Source organism: Melanostigma gelatinosum (genome assembly GCF_949748355.1).
Source record: "Melanostigma gelatinosum genome assembly, chromosome: 5".
NCBI classification, from domain to species: domain Eukaryota; kingdom Metazoa; phylum Chordata; class Actinopteri; order Perciformes; family Zoarcidae; genus Melanostigma; species Melanostigma gelatinosum.
In genome coordinates this window covers 3625165-3644609 of record NC_136638.1, presented here as the reverse complement: position 1 = coordinate 3644609, position 19445 = coordinate 3625165, and positions in this window count along the sequence as shown.

Genomic DNA, 19445 nt, shown 5'->3' with positions numbered 1-19445 from the left:
ACGGGCCCCACTGCATGCTGTAACGACGTGCCCCAGTGCATGCTGTAACGACGGGCCCCAGTGCATGCTGTAACGACGGGCCCCAGTACATGCTGTAACGACGGACCCCTGTGCATGCTGTAACGACGGGCCCCAGTACATGCTGTAACGACAGACCCCTGTGCATGCTGTAACGACGGGCCCCAGTACATGCTGTAATGACAGGCCCCAGTGCATGCTGTAACGACGGACCCCTGTGCATGCTGTAACAACAGGCCCCTGTGCATGCTGTAACGATGGACCCCTGTGCATGCTGTAACAATGGGCCCCAGTGCATGCTGTAACGACGGACCCCTGTGCATGCTGTAACGACGGGCCCCTGTGCATGCTGTAACGACGGGCCCCAGTACATGCTGTAACGACGGACCCCTGTGCATGCTGTAACGACGGGCCCCACTGCATGCTGTAATGACGGGCCCCTGTGCATGCTATAACGACGGGCCCCAGTACATGCTATAACTTTGAGCCCCAGTACATGCTGTAACAACGGGCCCCATTGCATGCTGTAACGACGGACCCCTGTGCATGCTGTAACGACGGGCCCCAGTACATGCTGTAACAACGGACCCCTGTGCATGCTGTAACGACGGGCCCCACTGCATGCTGTAACGACGTGCCCCAGTGCATGCTGTAACGACGGGCCCCAGTGCATGCTGTAACGACGGGCCCCAGTACATGCTGTAACGACGGACCCCTGTGCATGCTGTAACGACGGGCCCCAGTACATGCTGTAACGACAGACCCCTGTGCATGCTGTAACGACGGGCCCCAGTACATGCTGTAATGACAGGCCCCAGTGCATGCTGTAACGACGGACCCCTGTGCATGCTGTAACAACAGGCCCCTGTGCATGCTGTAACGATGGACCCCTGTGCATGCTGTAACAATGGGCCCCAGTGCATGCTGTAACGACGGACCCCTGTGCATGCTGTAACGACGGGCCCCTGTGCATGCTGTAACGACGGGCCCCAGTACATGCTGTAACGACGGACCCCTGTGCATGCTGTAACGACGGGCCCCAGTACAAGCTATAACTTTGAGCCCCAGTGCATGCTGTAACGACGGACCCCTGTGCATGCTGTAACAACAGGCCCCAGTGCATGCTGTAACGACGGGCCCCAGTACATGCTGTAACGACGGACCCCTGTGCATGCTGTAACGACGGGCCCCAGTACATGCTGTAACGACGGACCCCTGTGCATGCTGTAACGACGGGACCCTGTGCATGCTGTAACGACGGGCCCCAGTGCATGCTGTAACGACGGGCCCCTGTGCATGCTGTAACGATGGGCCCCTGTGCATGCTGTAACAATGGGCCCCAGTACATGCTGTAACGACGGGCCCCAGTACATGCTGTAACAACGGGCCCCACTGCATGCTGTAACAACAGGCCCCATTGCATGCTGTAACGACGGACCCCTGTGCATTCTGTAACGACGGGCCCCAGTACATGCTGTAACGACAGACCCCTGTGCATGCTGTAACGACGGGCCCCAGTACATGCTGTAACGACAGGCCCCAGTGCATGCTGTAACGACGGACCCCTGTGCATGCTGTAACAACAGGCCCCTGTGCATGCTGTAACGACGGGCCCCTGTGCATGCTGTAACGACGGGCCCTAGTACATGCTGTAACGACAGACCCCTGTGCATGCTGTAACAACAGGCCCCAGTGCATGCTGTAACGATGGACCCCAGTGCATGCTGTAACGACGGACCCCTGTGCATGCTGTAACGACGGGCCCCAGTGCATGCTGTAACAACAGGCACCAGTGCATGCTGTAACGACGGACCCCTGTGCATGCTGTAACGACGGGCCCCAGTACATGCTGTAACGACGGACCCCAGTGCATGCTGTAACGAGGGGCCCCTGTGCATGCTGTAACAACAGGCCCCAGTGCATGCTGTACCGACGGACCCCTGTGCATGCTGTAACGACGGGCCCCAGTACATGCTGTAACAACGGACCCCTGTGCATGCTGTAACGACGGGCCCCACTGCATGCTGTAACGACGGGCCCCAGTGCATGCTGTAACGACGGGCCCCAGTACATGCTGTAACGACGGACCCCTGTGCATGCTGTAACGACGGGCCCCAGTACATGCTGTAACGACGGACCCCTGTGCATGCTGTAACGACGGGACCCTGTGCATGCTGTAACGACGGGCCCCAGTGCATGCTGTAACGACGGGCCCCTGTGCATGCTGTAACGATGGGCCCCTGTGCATGCTGTAACAATGAGCCCCAGTACATGCTGTAACGACGGGCCCCAGTACATGCTGTAACAACGGGCCCCACTGCATGCTGTAACAACAGGCCCCATTGCATGCTGTAACGACGGACCCCTGTGCATTCTGTAACGACGGGCCCCAGTACATGCTGTAACGACAGACCCCTGTGCATGCTGTAACGACGGGCCCCAGTACATGCTGTAACGACAGGCCCCAGTGCATGCTGTAACGACGGACCCCTGTGCATGCTGTAACAACAGGCCCCTGTGCATGCTGTAACGACGGGCCCCTGTGCATGCTGTAACGACGGGCCCCAGTACATGCTGTAATGACAGACCCCTGTGCATGCTGTAACAACAGGCCCCAGTGCATGCTGTAACGATGGACCCCAGTGCATGCTGTAACGACGGACCCCTGTGCATGCTGTAACGACGGGCCCCAGTGCATGCTGTAACAACAGGCACCAGTGCATGCTGTAACGACGGACCCCTGTGCATGCTGTAACGACGGGCCCCAGTACATGCTGTAACGACGGACCCCAGTGCATGCTGTAACGAGGGGCCCCTGTGCATGCTGTAACAACAGGCCCCAGTGCATGCTGTACCGACGGACCCCTGTGCATGCTGTAACGACGGGCCCCAGTACATGCTGTAACAACGGACCCCTGTGCATGCTGTAACGACGGGCCCCACTGCATGCTGTAACGACGGGCCCCAGTGCATGCTGTAACGACGGGCCCCAGTGCATGCTGTAACAACAGGCACCAGTGCATGCTGTAACGACGGACCCCTGTGCATGCTGTAACGACGGGCCCCAGTACATGCTGTAACGACGGACCCCAGTGCATGCTGTAACGAGGGGCCCCTGTGCATGCTGTAACAACAGGCCCCAGTGCATGCTGTACCGACGGACCCCTGTGCATGCTGTAACGACGGGCCCCAGTACATGCTGTAACAACGGACCCCTGTGCATGCTGTAACGACGGGCCCCAGTGCATGCTGTAACGACGGGCCCCTGTGCATGCTGTAACGACGGGCCCCTGTGCATGCTGTAACAATGGGCCCCAGTACATGCTGTAACGACGGGCCCCAGTACATGCTGTAACAACGGGCCCCACTGCATGCTGTAACGACGGGCCCCTGTGCATGCTGTAACAACAGGCCCCATTGCATGCTGTAACGACGGACCCCTGTGCATGCTGTAATGACGGGCCCCAGTACATGCTGTAACGACAGACCCCTGTGCATGCTGTAACGACGGGCCCCAGTACATGCTGTAACGACGGACCCCTGTGCATGCTGTAACGACGGGCCCCTGTGCATGGTGTAACAACAGGCCCCAGTGCATGCTGTAACGACGGACCCCTGTGCATGCTGTAACGACGGGCCCCAGTACATGCTGTAACGACGGACCCCAGGGCATGCTGTAACGACGGGCCCCTGTGCATGCTGTAACGACAGGCCCCACTGCATGCTGTAACGACGGGCCCCAGTGCATGCTGTAATGACGGGCCCCAGTGCATGCTGTAACGACAGGCCCCAGTACATGCTGTAACAACAGGCCCCATTGCATGCTGTAACGACGGAGCCCTGTGCATGCTGTAACGACGGGCCCCAGTACATGCTGTAACGACGGACCCCTGTGCATGCTGTAACTACGGGCCCCAGTACATGCTGTAACGACAGGCCCCAGTGCATGCTGTAACGACGGACCCCTGTGCATGCTGTAACAACAGGCCCCAGTGCATGCTGTAACGACGGGCCCCAGTACATGCTGTAACGACGGACCCCTGTGCATGCTGTAACGACGGGCCCCAGTACATGCTGTAATGACGGACCCCTGTGCATGCTGTAACGACGGGCCCCTGTGCATGCTGTCACGACGGGCCCCAGTACATGCTGTAACGACGGACCCCTGTGCATGCTGTAACAACAGGCCCCAGTGCATGCTGTAACGACGGACCCCTGTGCATGCTGTAACGACGGGCCCCAGTACATGCTGTAACGACGGACCCCAGTGCATGCTGTAACGACGGGCCCCTGTGCATGCTGTAACAACAGGCCCCAGTGCATGCTGTAACGACGGACCCCTGTGCATGCTGTAACGACGGGCCCCAGTACATGCTGTAACGACGGACCCCTGTGCATGCTGTAACGACGGGCCCCACTGCATGCTGTAACGACGGGCCCCAGTGCATGCTGTAACGACGGGCCCCTGTGCATGCTGTAACGACGGGCCCCAGTGCATGCTGTAACGACGGGCCCCACTGCATGCTGTAATGACGGGCCCCTGTGCATGCTGTAACGACGGGCCCCAGTGCATGCTGCAACGACGGGCCCACTGCATGCTGTAATGACGGGCCCCTGTGCATGCTGTAACGACGGGCCCCAGTGCATGCTGTAATGACGAGCCCCAGTGCATGCTGTAACGACAGGCCCCAGTGCATGCTGTAACGACGGGCCCCAGTGCATGCTGTAATGACGGGCCCCAGTGCATGCTGTAACGACAGGCCCCAGTACATGCTGTGAAGACGGGCCCCAGTGCATGCTGTAATGACGGGCCCCAGTGCATGTTGTAATGACGGGCCCCAGTACATGCTGTGATGACGGGCCCCAGTGCATGCTGTAATGACGGGCCCCACTTACTTACTACAACTGTTATGTTTGAAAACCATGACTGATCACTCGGTTAGTCTTGTCACATTTTGCATATAAACTAGCAATCTTATATTACATTTTCTATTCACATGATGAAATGGACTTGATGTTGGACAATATCAACATAGATATTACCCATCAATTATCACTACATATCTGCACCAACAACATTCTTTTTACAAGAAAGGTTTTGAGAAATATGCTTTTTGTCGGATGAGAACATGGATATCAGTCTGTGTGTTCAGTACACCGCTGGAGTCAGGACATGGCTAGCCTAGCTTAGCATAAGGCTGGAGGCAGGGAAGGTGTAATGGAAAATGTCTTAGTATATTGTGTAAATGCTTAGGTACTTGTACTTTTTTTTACTTTCTGATAATAGCATCACAAATTATTAAAATAGACCTTGTAGTTACAGAACTGTGGTCTCCTTAGTATGGGTATGCCATTTTCGAGCAGAGGCCTAAAAATAGGGCTGAGGCTGAACAGGTTTTAAGGATAAAACATATATATCTGTGTGTCTGTTGTTACACAGATAAAGCACCGCTTATGCTTTAGCTACTATGGCCTGCAGAGCCTGAAACAGGATGTTCCAGTACACAGGCCCCACCCCATCTGTAGTGCACAGTTCCACAGAGTCTGAGTGACTCTGTGGAACTGTGCCTCTTCTCTGGCCAGAGAATCAATACTTTTAAAAGACAAGTTCTGTGTGAGGGACCAGGGTACGCATAAAGCTGGGAGAGCAGGTAAAGTGGGAAAAAACAGGGATTTTATTCACCCAAAACATGTACAATAATGAGCAAATCCAGCCAAAGTAACAAATTAGAAGAACTGTATAAACTTAACATAATTAAACAGAACTTAGGTTTAAACAATACAGTGAGTGCTCTTCTGATCCAGGGACACTCAATGCACCCGCTCCTACCTGCAGAATATATACACGGCTGCCCAGTCCATAGTCAATTGCAGGGGTGTGAAGACACTCCTCCGCTGTGGAGCAGATGCCAGGCTCCCGCCAACACCCCTCTTACTGCTACAGATTGGCACACACAGTCCAATTATCCAGGCTGCTCCACTTAGAGGTGCGATGCAGCTGCTCAGTCTTTTGCCAGGATGGTCGGCTGCAACACACTGACAGGAAAGTTAACACCTTAACTCAACAAGTCTGTTCCCAATTGATGGTTTGGTTAGTTTGCAGCAGCCATTCTGTTTGACAATATTCTTAATTTCAGCTTAAAAAGACTCAACAGCGGGTCAAATCATTTTCCACGACAAAGGTTAAACAAATACACCTGCCAACACCTCTTAAGCTGTAAACCCACACTTTTGTTTTTGCATGCTGCAAGAACACTAGTCTCCTGTGTAAATGTTCTGTGTTTGACCAATCCAACCATCTCAACTCCCACCCTAAGAGTACTTACGCAGAAATTGACTGGAACTGCATTTGTGATACTTTAAAAACATAATAAGCTTTTCACTTGTATACTCTTCAGTCTAAACTTATGTTATTCTCCTCAGTTTGCTTCTGCCCCCTTTTTTTTGCCCCCGTCTTACTTTGTGTAATTTATTAAGTCGTATATGACTTGATGTACTTGTCTGCACTTGTTTTGAACTCACTCTTCTCTCAAAACAAATTGACAATGCAGTTTGGTAATACGGGTACCTCGGTTTTTAAGAGACGACGTGTCTGGTAAGCTGCACTACATGACCAGAGACGCTTAACTGAAATACTGGGAGCAGGAATGAACTGTTGTCAAGGAGTAGTTCCAATATGTAACTCCTTCTAAAATCATTAGAGTGTAATACAGCTTCACACAATCTATGCTGTCAGTCTTCATTCTGAGATAGAATAACCGAGTCCTGACTTCAGCTCTGTATTAAAAAGGCAACTTTCCTGCTAAGCTGTTTACATAGCATTTGAAAATGAATATTCCTCTAATATTACCATCTAGCAGCGTTGCATACGATTAATAATGTGTGGCGGACTGTTCGACCGTGCAAACACAGCCTGTCTTTTTCATTCCTTCAACCACCTTCTTGAATGAGTGACTGTGTGCATAAAAATGTTTTGATATCCAAGTCTTTCATCATCATTCAATATTGGTGTGTTTCTCTTTCTGACCACCAAATGTGTATTTTTCTTTTGTGCATGCATCTCAGCAAACTGTTTTGTAGTTGGTATGTCTGTAACGACAGAGCTAACCGTAATAAGGGCTGTGGGTCGCAAACTGCTGTAAAACCCCTATTGAGGCACATATTACAAATGCACTGTATACATGTCCAAAGAATGCTCCTAAAACCCAAATATCATCGGCATATCCCGTAGTATAATCTAGAAATCTAGAGAGAAAGTCGGCAACACTGATAGAACTGGATTCTTTGCTGTATGGGGAGCCAGTGGAGGTTCTGAAGGACTGGGGTGATGTGGTCTCTGGTGCGGGAGTGGGAGAGCAGACGTTCAGCTGAGTTCTGGATGTATTGTAGTTTGTTGATGATTTTGGTGGGTGAGCCGTACAGGATGCTGTTGCAGTAGTCCAGTCGAGAGGTGATGAAGGCGTGGATGAGTGTCTCAGCGGCTGTGGAGGAGAGGGAGGGGTGTAGACGGGGGATGTTTTTGAGATGAAAGAAGGCGTTTTTTGTGATGTGATTGACATGGCGTTCAAAGGAGAGGGTTTGATCATGCGCTTCATACACATTGCATTTCTGCTACTGTGGCAGGTAGGTAGACATGAAAATATTAAGTTTTACAGTCCCGCGACTAAAAGCGAAACCCTAAATTAGGGTTTTATTGTGATTTAAATGACCTTGCAAAGAGCCGCAGTACTAATGATGGCACCAGAAAAGGTTGGGGGCACAACAAATAAGGCTGGCATTATTTTATATTTCTCTTACAGTCAGCAAATCCCAGAAGAATACCCAAAGCAACAATGTGTTTTAAATTCGGACTTCTCACCTTCCTACTGAAGACATACAGGGGACTATTGTCAGCAGCAGATTAATCTACATTTGGTGCTCCAGTGAGTATTTGTGGCAGCATGATGGTGTGTGTGTGTGTGTGTGTGTGGGATTGAGTCCAAATAAAGTAGAGTGTGTGTGTTCATGGTGATGAAGGAACATGTCACCCAGTGCAACAGTGTGGCTCACTGATGTGTTTTATTAGTTTGTGGAGAACAGTGGAGCACAGAGGAAGAAGATATATCGGGCTGTGGAAACACACGCACAATAGGTTTGAGTCTGCACGTGGCCGTGGGTATCTATAAATCATCAGAATATTGAAAGACTTATCCTATAACATGTCATACATATCCAAACTAAAGTTCACTGTAATCTAACCAGCAACGTGTCGGACAGGCAGACCCTCCCCTGGCAGCACAAAGCAGAGTGCCGTGATGCAGTGATAGGTGTGTGACAGAATCAAGGCTTGTTTCGGTCAGTGCAGACAGTGCTGACTGAAACCACAAACAGAAAAGAGCAGGGCGAGTCTCTTTGGGTATCTAGACTGAGCTTCAGAGGGTCACTGTTTGAACAAATTATGTCAAAGAAAGATGGATTGTTCTTTTTCAGTGACTGTAATTCAGCCCCGTATTATATCTGCAGCCATTTGGAAGTTTATTTCTTCTCCCGTTGTTTTTTTCCAAAATCCTTTTCCTTTCCTGCAACCTGTCTCACAGCAATGACGGGAGCATCTTTCACTCTGGTACAAATATATAATATACAATTGGAAGTGAGTCTCCTTTCAAGAAGGCAGTGATGAGCTTAATAGGGACTGTTACATCACTGATGGTGATACCACTTCCTTCCACATCAACCAGCCATTGACAGCTAAACACAGATACACTGGCATTGTACAACGGGCCACCTTCATGTCACGTCACATGGTATAATAATGTTCATGACAAATACAAAAAGTCCAGCAGGGGCGAGTGGGAGGGGTGATTCGTTGTTTGTTGTTACACGAGTTACTTTGGTCAGGTTGTTGCGTATTTATTTGAACACAAATCATTTTTCTTTAACCTCAACCAAGTAGTTCTGTTAGTTCTAAACCTAAGCAATCATACCGTTAACCAGGCGGCATTGTGTTTCTGCTGCGAGATGCAATGCTGATATGAAACGTGTTGATGAAACGTATTTGTGGTACGGACACATTCAGCATGTCCATGCATTGCAGAAATGTACAATGGCGACATATTTTTCAGGGGCCTAGCTTGGAGTGTGAGCATTACCACTAATCTAGCACGAGGAGGACACGGAAGGATTCCAGGTGAAAACCACCCGACAAACAGTGAACTCCAGAGAGACAAGTTGAAATATTCAAATAAATATCACCACAATCAGAGCATGATGGAAAAAAGATGTTAATGTCACTACATGACGCATTGTGTTTTTAAATATGTAAAACTATAATCAAGGCAAAAAATCAAGTGTTTAATGGAGCAATCACATCAAAAATTATGAATATTGGCATACATTATCATAAGAAAATAACAAATAAATCATTGTTTCATGTAATTATTCAACGTAATCTCCATTATTTAATAAATACTCAAGGTAAATATCCCATTGACACATTTCTTACTACTATCTTTTGTTGTTGCTGCTGTCAGTGTACTTTATACATTAGGCCACAATTTAAGACTTTTCATTTTTCAAAACCAAATAAAAGTGACACTGCTGTACACATCAACATGAGTTTAAGATGAGTGCTCCGTCTGTTGAACATTGTCTGTGGTTCTAGACGAGTGGAGGAAAGAACCCGATGATGTCATCAGGATATGGAGACGACACGTTTATAAAAACAAACGGGGGTGGAGTATGAGAGATATGGGAGGCAGGACGGGTCTAACAAAAACATACATACACTATATGTTGATTGCATTCTGGGAAATTATGGGATATTTATCCATTTTTTTTTATCTGTCTCTTGTGAGTCTCCTCAGTTCACGGACCAGCAAAACTACATTGCTTGAATTACAAAATTATGTCAATTCAGTTTTTTTTACTCAGTCGAGAAGTTCTGCCATGCCCTTTATTTAATAGTATTTTATTTAGTTTTCTTTTTGATACAATATGTTCCTGACTCATCACTGCAGACATTTTGTCTGTCCATTAGTTATGAGTTTATCGTAGCTTAGCTTAGTTTAGCTAAGTGTGACCTAAAGACTGGAATTGGAGGTTAAATGCTAGCCTGGAGTGTTTCTCACTCTTACTGCCACTTTCATACATAAAGTCATGGTGCAAGGCACTCACATACACATGCACACCCATACTCACATGCACTCACATACACATGCACACCCATACTCACATGCACTCACATACACATGCACACCCATACTCACATGCACTCACATACACATGCACACCCATACTCACATGCACTCACATACACATGAACACCCATACTCACATGCACTCACATACACATGCACACCCATACTCACATGCACTCACATACACATGAACACCCATACTCACATGCACTCACATACACATGCACACCCATACTCACATGCACTCACATACACATGAACACCCATACTCACATGCACTCACATACACATGCACACCCATACTCACATGCACTCACATACACATGCACACCCATACTCACATGCACTCACATACACATGCACACCCATACTCACATGCACTCACATACACATGCACACCCATACTCACATGCACTCACATACGCATGCACACCCATACTCACATGCACTCACATACGCATGAACACCCATACTCACATGCACTCACATACACATGCACACCCATACTCACATGCACTCACATACGCATGCACACCCATACTCACATGCACTCACATACACATGCACACCCATACTCACATGCACTCACATACACATGCACACCCATACTCACATGCACTCACATACGCATGCACACCCATACTCACATGCACTCACATACGCATGAACACCCATACTCACATGCACTCACATACACATGCACACCCATACTCACATGCACTCACATACGCATGAACACCCATACTCACATGCACTCACATACACATGCACACCCATACTCACATGCACTCACATACGCATGCACACCCATACTCACATGCACTCACATACGCATGAACACCCATACTCACATGCACTCACATACACATGCACACCCATACTCACATGCACTCACATACGCATGAACACCCATACTCACATGCACTCACATACACATGCACACCCATAGTCACATGCACTCACATACACATGCACACCCATACTCACATGCACTCACATACACATGCACACCCATACTCACATGCACTTACATACACATGCACACCCATACTCACATGCACTCACATACACATGCACACCCATACTCACATGCACTCACATACATATGCACACCCATACTCACATGCACTCACATACGCATGCACACCCATACTCACATGCACTCACATACACATGCACACCCATACTCACATGCACTCACATACTCACATGCACTCACATACGCATGCACACCCATACTCACATGCACTCACATACTCTGTGCACGTTCATCAATTCAACTTGTGCATTTAGGTTACTTTTGAGCACTTGCTTATGTGCGCACACCTATACATGGCCATGTGCACACCCATATCCACGTGCACGCCCATACCCACGTGCATGCTCAACAGTTACAATACGAATGAAAAACAGCTGGCATGAATAAATACTTGATTGAACACATTGCATGACATCTTGGAACTACAGGAGAACACGTTGGCACACAAGTGCATTCAGATGAAGAAGCTGCATGTGAACATAAACGCAACAGAATAGACAAACATACAATATCCAAACAGAATACTAGCAACATTTATTTACATTGGGGGTCCAGGCTTAATATTATGAGGGCACTACCCCCCCCCTGCTGCCCTCCCTTAGAGTTTTAACACTCTGACCACAAGGCTCCTAAGGGGTACTATGTTCTCTAAATCACTCGTCCAGAGCATCTGTGTCCTTTTCATCACGCTGATAGGCCACTGATGTCTCACCAGTCTCCATCTCTCTGGCACATTGAGATGTCTCAGGTTGTACCGCAGCAATGACATCAGTTGATACACAACCCATCCACAGAAAACTCTTCTAACAGTTAACAACCTGCAAACAGCTGGCGTACTCTTAGCAGCAAAAGTTTCATATGAAACCTATTTTTAGAAAATCTATTTTCACGCTACCACCTGGAGCAGTAATAGTCCATGATGAAGCAAAGATACCGTAGCATATGGAAGAAAATATTGTTTTGATGTTGAATGTCAACAGATATTAATCAAAGCTGCATATTTCGATAGACAAAAACATTATTACATGTATCTTATTTCTATAATTTTTTTATTTTGGACTGAAGACCGAGACAATTATAGAGACAAGGACTGATGCCGCATCGCCTGTGTGTGTGTTTGAAAAAGACCCGCAGTATTTTTGTAATTTATTAATACTAATAATTTGAATTAACAATAAAACTTCCAAGCTTCGAACTATTCGCTAAAGCCTTAGTTCTATATGCGTACAGCGTGGGGCTTTTATTTTGAAAGGGTGGTGCTGGGTGGGGGGGAAAGGGGGAGAGGAGACAATCATAATGTCTGACACACATAAACAGAGGTTATTAAATGCCTGGCTTCATCACAAGCATTTCAATTAGAATTCACTCTTTGGGGCTTTTATTTTGAAATGGGGTGTGTGTGTGTGGGGGGAGGTCCTCTAAAAGTCTCTAAGACCTGAATGACTGTATGAGAGAGAGACACAGACAGAGAGAGAGAAGAAAGAATTAGTGAGAGAGAGAAGAAAGAATTAGTGAGAGAGAGAGAGAGAGAGAGGAAATAATTAGTGAGAGAGAGAGGGCGAGAGAGAGAGAGAGAGAGAGACTCTGATATCTCTGGCAAACTTTCTCATTTGGAGATTGTACTATGTTTTATCTTTTACAGCTTACATGGCTGTTGTCCTGCTCTGCCATGTCTTTCCTCGTCTCTCCCTCTTGTGTCGCAGTGTGTGTAAATGTCACTCGAATCAGGAAACTTATCAGAATCCTCATATCTGATTGGCCGAGATGCAACACGTAACAGCTGTAACAAATCATGTGTGTGCGGCTTTTATTTTAAAATGGGGTGGGTGTGTGTGTGGGGGGGGGGTCCTCTAAAAGACCTGAAATGACTGTGTGTGTGTATGCGTGTGTGTGAGTGAGTGCGTGCGTGCGAGAGAGAGAGAGAGAGTGTGCCTGCATGAGTGCGTGAGAGAGAGAGTGCGTGCGAGAGAGAGAGAGCGTGCATGCGTGTGAGAGAGAGCGTGCTTGCGTGCGTGTGAGAGAGAGAGCGTGCGTGCGAGAGAGCGTGCGTGCGTGTGAGAGAGAGAGCGTGCGTGCGTGTGAGAGAGAGAGAGCGTGCTTGCATGCGTGTGAGAGAGAGAGAGAGAGCGTGCGTGTGAGAGAGAGAGAGTGCGTGCATGTGAGAGAGAGAGCGTGCGTGTGAGAGAGCGTGCGTGTGAGAGAGAGAGAGCGTGCGTGTGAGAGAGAGAGCGTGCGTGTGAGAGAGAGAGAGCGTGCTGCGTGTGAGAGAGAGAGAGCGTGCGTGCGTGTGAGAGAGAGAGCGTGCGTGTGAGAGAGAGCGTGCGTGCGTGAGAGAGCGTGCGTGTGAGAGAGAGAGAGCGTGCATGTGAGAGAGAGAGAGAGAGAGCGTGCGTGTGAGAGAGAGAGAGAGAGCATGCGTGCGTGTGAGAGAGAGAGAGTGCGTGCGTGTGAGAGAGAGAGAGCGTGCGTGTGAGAGAGCGTGCGTGCGTGAGAGAGCGTGCGTGTGAGAGAGAGAGAGAGAGCGTGCGTGTGAGAGAGAGAGCGTGCGTGTGAGAGAGAGCGTGCGTGTGAGAGAGAGAGAGAGCGTGCGTGTGAGAGAGAGAGAGAGAGAGCGTGCGTGTGAGAGAGAGAGAGAGAGCATGCGTGCGTGTGAGAGAGAGAGAGTGCGTGCGTGTGAGAGAGAGAGAGCGTGCGTGTGAGAGAGCGTGCGTGCGTGAGAGAGCGTGCGTGTGAGAGAGAGAGAGAGAGCGTGCGTGTGAGAGAGAGAGCGTGCGTGTGAGAGAGAGAGAGCGTGCGTGCATGCGTGCGAGAGAGAGCGTGCGTGCGTGCGAGAGAGAGAGCGTGCGTGAGAGAGTGTGCGTGCGTGAGAGAGCGTGCGTGTGAGAGAGAGAGCGTGCGTGTGAGAGAGAGAGAGAGAGAGCGTGCGTGTGAGAGTGAGAGCGTGCGTGCGTGTGAGAGAGAGAGCGTGCGTGTGAGAGAGAGAGAGAGTGCGTGCGTGTGAGAGAGAGAGAGCGTGCGTGTGAGAGAGCGTGCGTGCGTGAGAGAGCGTGCGTGTGAGAGAGAGAGAGCATGCGTGTGAGAGAGAGAGCGTGCGTGTGAGAGAGAGAGAGCGTGCGTGCATGCGAGAGAGAGAGCATGCGTGTGAGAGAGAGAGAGAGAGCGTGCGTGAGAGAGCGTGCGTGCGTGCGAGAGAGAGAGAGCATGCGTGTGAGAGAGAGAGAGAGAGCATGCGTGTGAGAGAGAGAGAGAGAGCGTGCGTGTGAGAGAGAGCGTGCAGGGAGATGGATGGATTGAAGGAAAGAACAAGCGTGATGTACAGAAAGAGAGAGAAAGTGGATGTGTGTGTGTGTGTGTGTGCGTGTGTACGAGAACGAGAGAGGTGTGCTTTTCTAGCAATGCAGGTAACGTAATAAATGGGGATGCATAGTGAGCTTTGGCAACTAAAACAATAGCAAAGCAAAAGTAGCTAATTATTTCTTCAGTAACATACATATTCATGTAACATTTTTCTTGGACGCCGAGGAGTTGCTGCTTAGCGTCACCTTAAGTACTAGTAGGTTGTTGTTTCTGTTGAACGCTCATCACACAAAGCAGCAATGGGCATGTGTGAATGGAAGATCTGTTTTACACATTGACACGGATACACACTAACCAGGGTTTTGAGAAATATGCACCTTATAAGTCATCTAGTTACCTAAAACTTTTCAATTTAAACGTTTTTTTTAAGATTATCTGTATATGTGTAGACAGGGCCTAAACAAACCTTCATTTTTGTTCAGACCAAACCCCGCCCCCATCTCATGTTCCTTCAATCCTCCATCTCAATCTACAGACAACTAAATGATGTTTAAAATGACAGTATTACGTTACCTGCATTGCTAGAAAAGCTCCTCCAGATATTTCCTGTGGATGCTATGTGCTTCAGGGTCTGTTTGAATCTGCCCACTTTAGGATGAAGAAGTGGTACTTTTCTTGCTTTCCAAACGCCGACCTGTCTGTGTTTCCGTCTATCTGTCTCTCTGCCACTGCGTCTCCGGGGAAATTGAGGCCCTTTGCTGACACACCTCTCTCGTTCTCGTACACACGCACACACACACACACACACATCCACTTTCTCTCTCTTTCTGTACATCACGCTTGTTCTTTCCTTCAATCCATCCATCTCCCTGCACGCTCTCTCTCACACGCACGCTCTCTCTCTCTCTCTCACACGCATGCTCTCTCTCTCTCTCTCACACGCATGCTCTCTCTCTCTCGCACGCACGCACGCTCTCTCACGCACGCTCTCTCTCTCTCTCTCACACGCATGCTCTCTCTCTCGCATGCACGCACGCTCTCTCTCTCTCACACGCACGCTCTCTCTCTCACACGCATGCTCTCTCTCTCTCACACGCACGCTCTCTCACGCACGCACGCTCTCTCACACGCACGCTCTCTCTCTCTCACACGCACGCACTCTCTCTCTCTCTCACACGCACGCTCTCTCTCTCACACGCACGCACGCTCTCACTCTCACACGCACGCTCTCTCTCTCTCTCTCTCACACGCACGCTCTCTCACGCACGCACGCTCTCTCACACGCACGCTCTCTCTCTCTCACACGCACGCACTCTCTCTCTCTCTCACACGCACGCTCTCTCTCTCACACGCACGCTCTCTCACGCACGCACACTCTCTCACGCACGCTCTCTCTCTCGCACGCACGCACGCTCTCTCTCTCGCACGCATGCACGCACGCTCTCTCTCTCTCACACGCACGCTCTCTCTCTCACACGCACGCTCTCTCTCTCTCTCTCACACGCACGCTCTCTCACGCACGCACGCTCTCTCACACGCACGCTCTCTCTCTCTCACACGCACGCACTCTCTCTCTCTCACACGCACGCATGCTCTCTCTCTCTCTCTCACACGCACGCTCTCTCTCTCTCTCTCTCACACGCACGCTCTCTCTCTCTCTCACACGCACGCTCTCTCTCACACGCACGCTCTCTCTCTCACACGCACGCTCTCTCTCTCTCTCTCACACGCACGCTCTCTCACGCACGCACGCTCTCTCACACGCACGCTCTCTCTCTCTCACACGCACGCACTCTCTCTCTCTCACACGCACGCATGCTCTCTCTCTCTCTCTCACACGCACGCTCTCTCTCTCTCTCTCTCACATGCACGCTCTCTCTCTCTCTCACACGCACGCTCTCTCACGCACGCACGCTCTCTCTCACACGCACGCTCTCTCTCTCACACGCACGCACGCTCTCTCTCTCTCACACGCAGCACGCTCTCTCTCTCTCACACGCACGCTCTCTCTCTCACACGCACGCTCTCTCTCTCTCACACGCACGCTCTCTCACACGCACGCTCTCTCTCTCACACGCACGCACTCTCTCTCTCTCACACGCACGCTCTCTCTCTCTCTCTCACACGCATGCAAGCACGCTCTCTCTCTCTCACACGCACGCACGCTCTCTCTCTCACACGCACGCACGCTCTCTCGCACGCACGCTCTCTCTCTCACACGCACGCAAGCACGCTCTCTCTCACACGCATGCACGCTCTCTCTCTCTCGCACGCACTCTCTCTCTCACGCACTCATGCAGGCACACTCTCTCTCTCTCTCTCGCACGCACGCACTCACTCACACACACGCATACACACACACAGTCATTTCAGGTCTTTTAGAGGACCCCCCCCCCCACACACACACCCACCCCATTTTAAAATAAAAGCCGCACACACATGATTTGTTACAGCTGTTACGTGTTGCATCTCGGCCAATCAGATATGAGGATTCTGATAAGTTTCCTGATTCGAGTGACATTTACACACACTGCGACACAAGAGGGAGAGACGAGGAAAGACATGGCAGAGCAGGACAACAGCCATGTAAGCTGTAAAAGATAAAACATAGTACAATCTCCAAATGAGAAAGTTTGCCAGAGATATCAGAGTCTCTCTCTCTCTCTCTCGCCCTCTCTCTCTCACTAATTATTTCCTCTCTCTCTCTCTCTCTCTCACTAATTCTTTCTTCTCTCTCTCACTAATTCTTTCTTCTCTCTCTCTGTCTGTGTCTCTCTCTCATACAGTCATTCAGGTCTTAGAGACTTTTAGAGGACCTCCCCCCACACACACACACCCCATTTCAAAATAAAAGCCCCAAAGAGTGAATTCTAATTGAAATGCTTGTGATGAAGCCAGGCATTTAATAACCTCTGTTTATGTGTGTCAGACATTATGATTGTCTCCTCTCCCCCTTTCCCCCCCACCCAGCACCACCCTTTCAAAATAAAAGCCCCACGCTGTACGCATATAGAACTAAGGCTTTAGCGAATAGTTCGAAGCTTGGAAGTTTTATTGTTAATTCAAATTATTAGTATTAATAAATTACAAAAATACTGCGGGTCTTTTTCAAACACACACACAGGCGATGCGGCATCAGTCCTTGTCTCTATAATTGTCTCGGTCTTCAGTCCAAAATAAAAAAATTATAGAAATAAGATACATGTAATAATGTTTTTGTCTATCGAAATATGCAGCTTTGATTAATATCTGTTGACATTCAACATCAAAACAATATTTTCTTCCATATGCTACGGTATCTTTGCTTCATCATGGACTATTACTGCTCCAGGTGGTAGCGTGAAAATAGATTTTCTAAAAATAGGTTTCATATGAAACTTTTGCTGCTAAGAGTACGCCAGCTGTTTGCAGGTTGTTAACTGTTAGAAGAGTTTTCTGTGGATGGGTTGTGTATCAACTGATGTCATTGCTGCGGTACAACCTGAGACATCTCAATGTGCCAGAGAGATGGAGACTGGTGAGACATCAGTGGCCTATCAGCGTGATGAAAAGGACACAGATGCTCTGGACGAGTGATTTAGAGAACATAGTACCCCTTAGGAGCCTTGTGGTCAGAGTGTTAAAACTCTAAGGGAGGGCAGCAGGGGGGGGGTAGTGCCCTCATAATATTAAGCCTGGACCCCCAATGTAAATAAATGTTGCTAGTATTCTGTTTGGATATTGTATGTTTGTCTATTCTGTTGCGTTTATGTTCACATGCAGCTTCTTCATCTGAATGCACTTGTGTGCCAACGTGTTCTCCTGTAGTTCCAAGATGTCATGCAATGTGTTCAATCAAGTATTTATTCATGCCAGCTGTTTTTCATTCGTATTGTAACTGTTGAGCATGCACGTGGGTATGGGCGTGCACGTGGATATGGGTGTGCACATGGCCATGTATAGGTGTGCGCACATAAGCAAGTGCTCAAAAGTAACCTAAATGCACAAGTTGAATTGATGAACGTGCACAGAGTATGTGAGTGCATGTGAGTATGGGTGTGCATGCGTATGTGAGTGCATGTGAGTATGTGAGTGCATGTGAGTATGGGTGTGCATGTGTATGTGAGTGCATGTGAGTATGGGTGTGCATGCGTATGTGAGTGCATGTGAGTATGGGTGTGCATATGTATGTGAGTGCATGTGAGTATGGGTGTGCATGTGTATGTGAGTGCATGTGAGTATGGGTGTGCATGTGTATGTGAGTGCATGTGAGTATGGGTGTGCATGTGTATGTGAGTGCATGTGAGTATGGGATGAGATGCAGCTCTGTTTGACCATTTGAGCCAAGACACAATGTCAGTTTGTGCCATAATAGAAGATGGCGACAGACAGCAACACGTGTGATGTGTTACATCATGTAAGCAAACCATATACCTATCAACTGTGAGCTCCAGATCAGACTGGAGACGTAACCGCAAAAAAAAAAATGTCTAAGTAGTACTTGCTATCTGGCATTTTCAAAGCATGTGACAGTAATATAAAACGGTGTCCGACAAAAATTCAGCTCTAAACGGTGCACAGCGCAGTACCACTCGCGGCCATTTAGGACACGGTGTCACGGACATAATGAACAACAAAAGATATTTGAATCGTTTGAACTTGTGTGTTTTTCAAGAACGAATATTCAAATATAATTGTTGGCCAATTTTGACAGCCGTAATGTACAGTAATGACATGTTATCTGCCTGTAAAACAAGTTTCCTTATTAATCAAGTTTTAGGTCTGCCATCGTGAAAACTATGCATCATGATGACAAACTACACATTTGCAGACCTTGAACTGCTCTTTCTGATCATTTGAGTTCGGTATCTGTTTATTGTGCTGATCTGGAATGTCAATCTTGTATAACGCCTTGTGTTTTGTTCCTTTTGAAAACG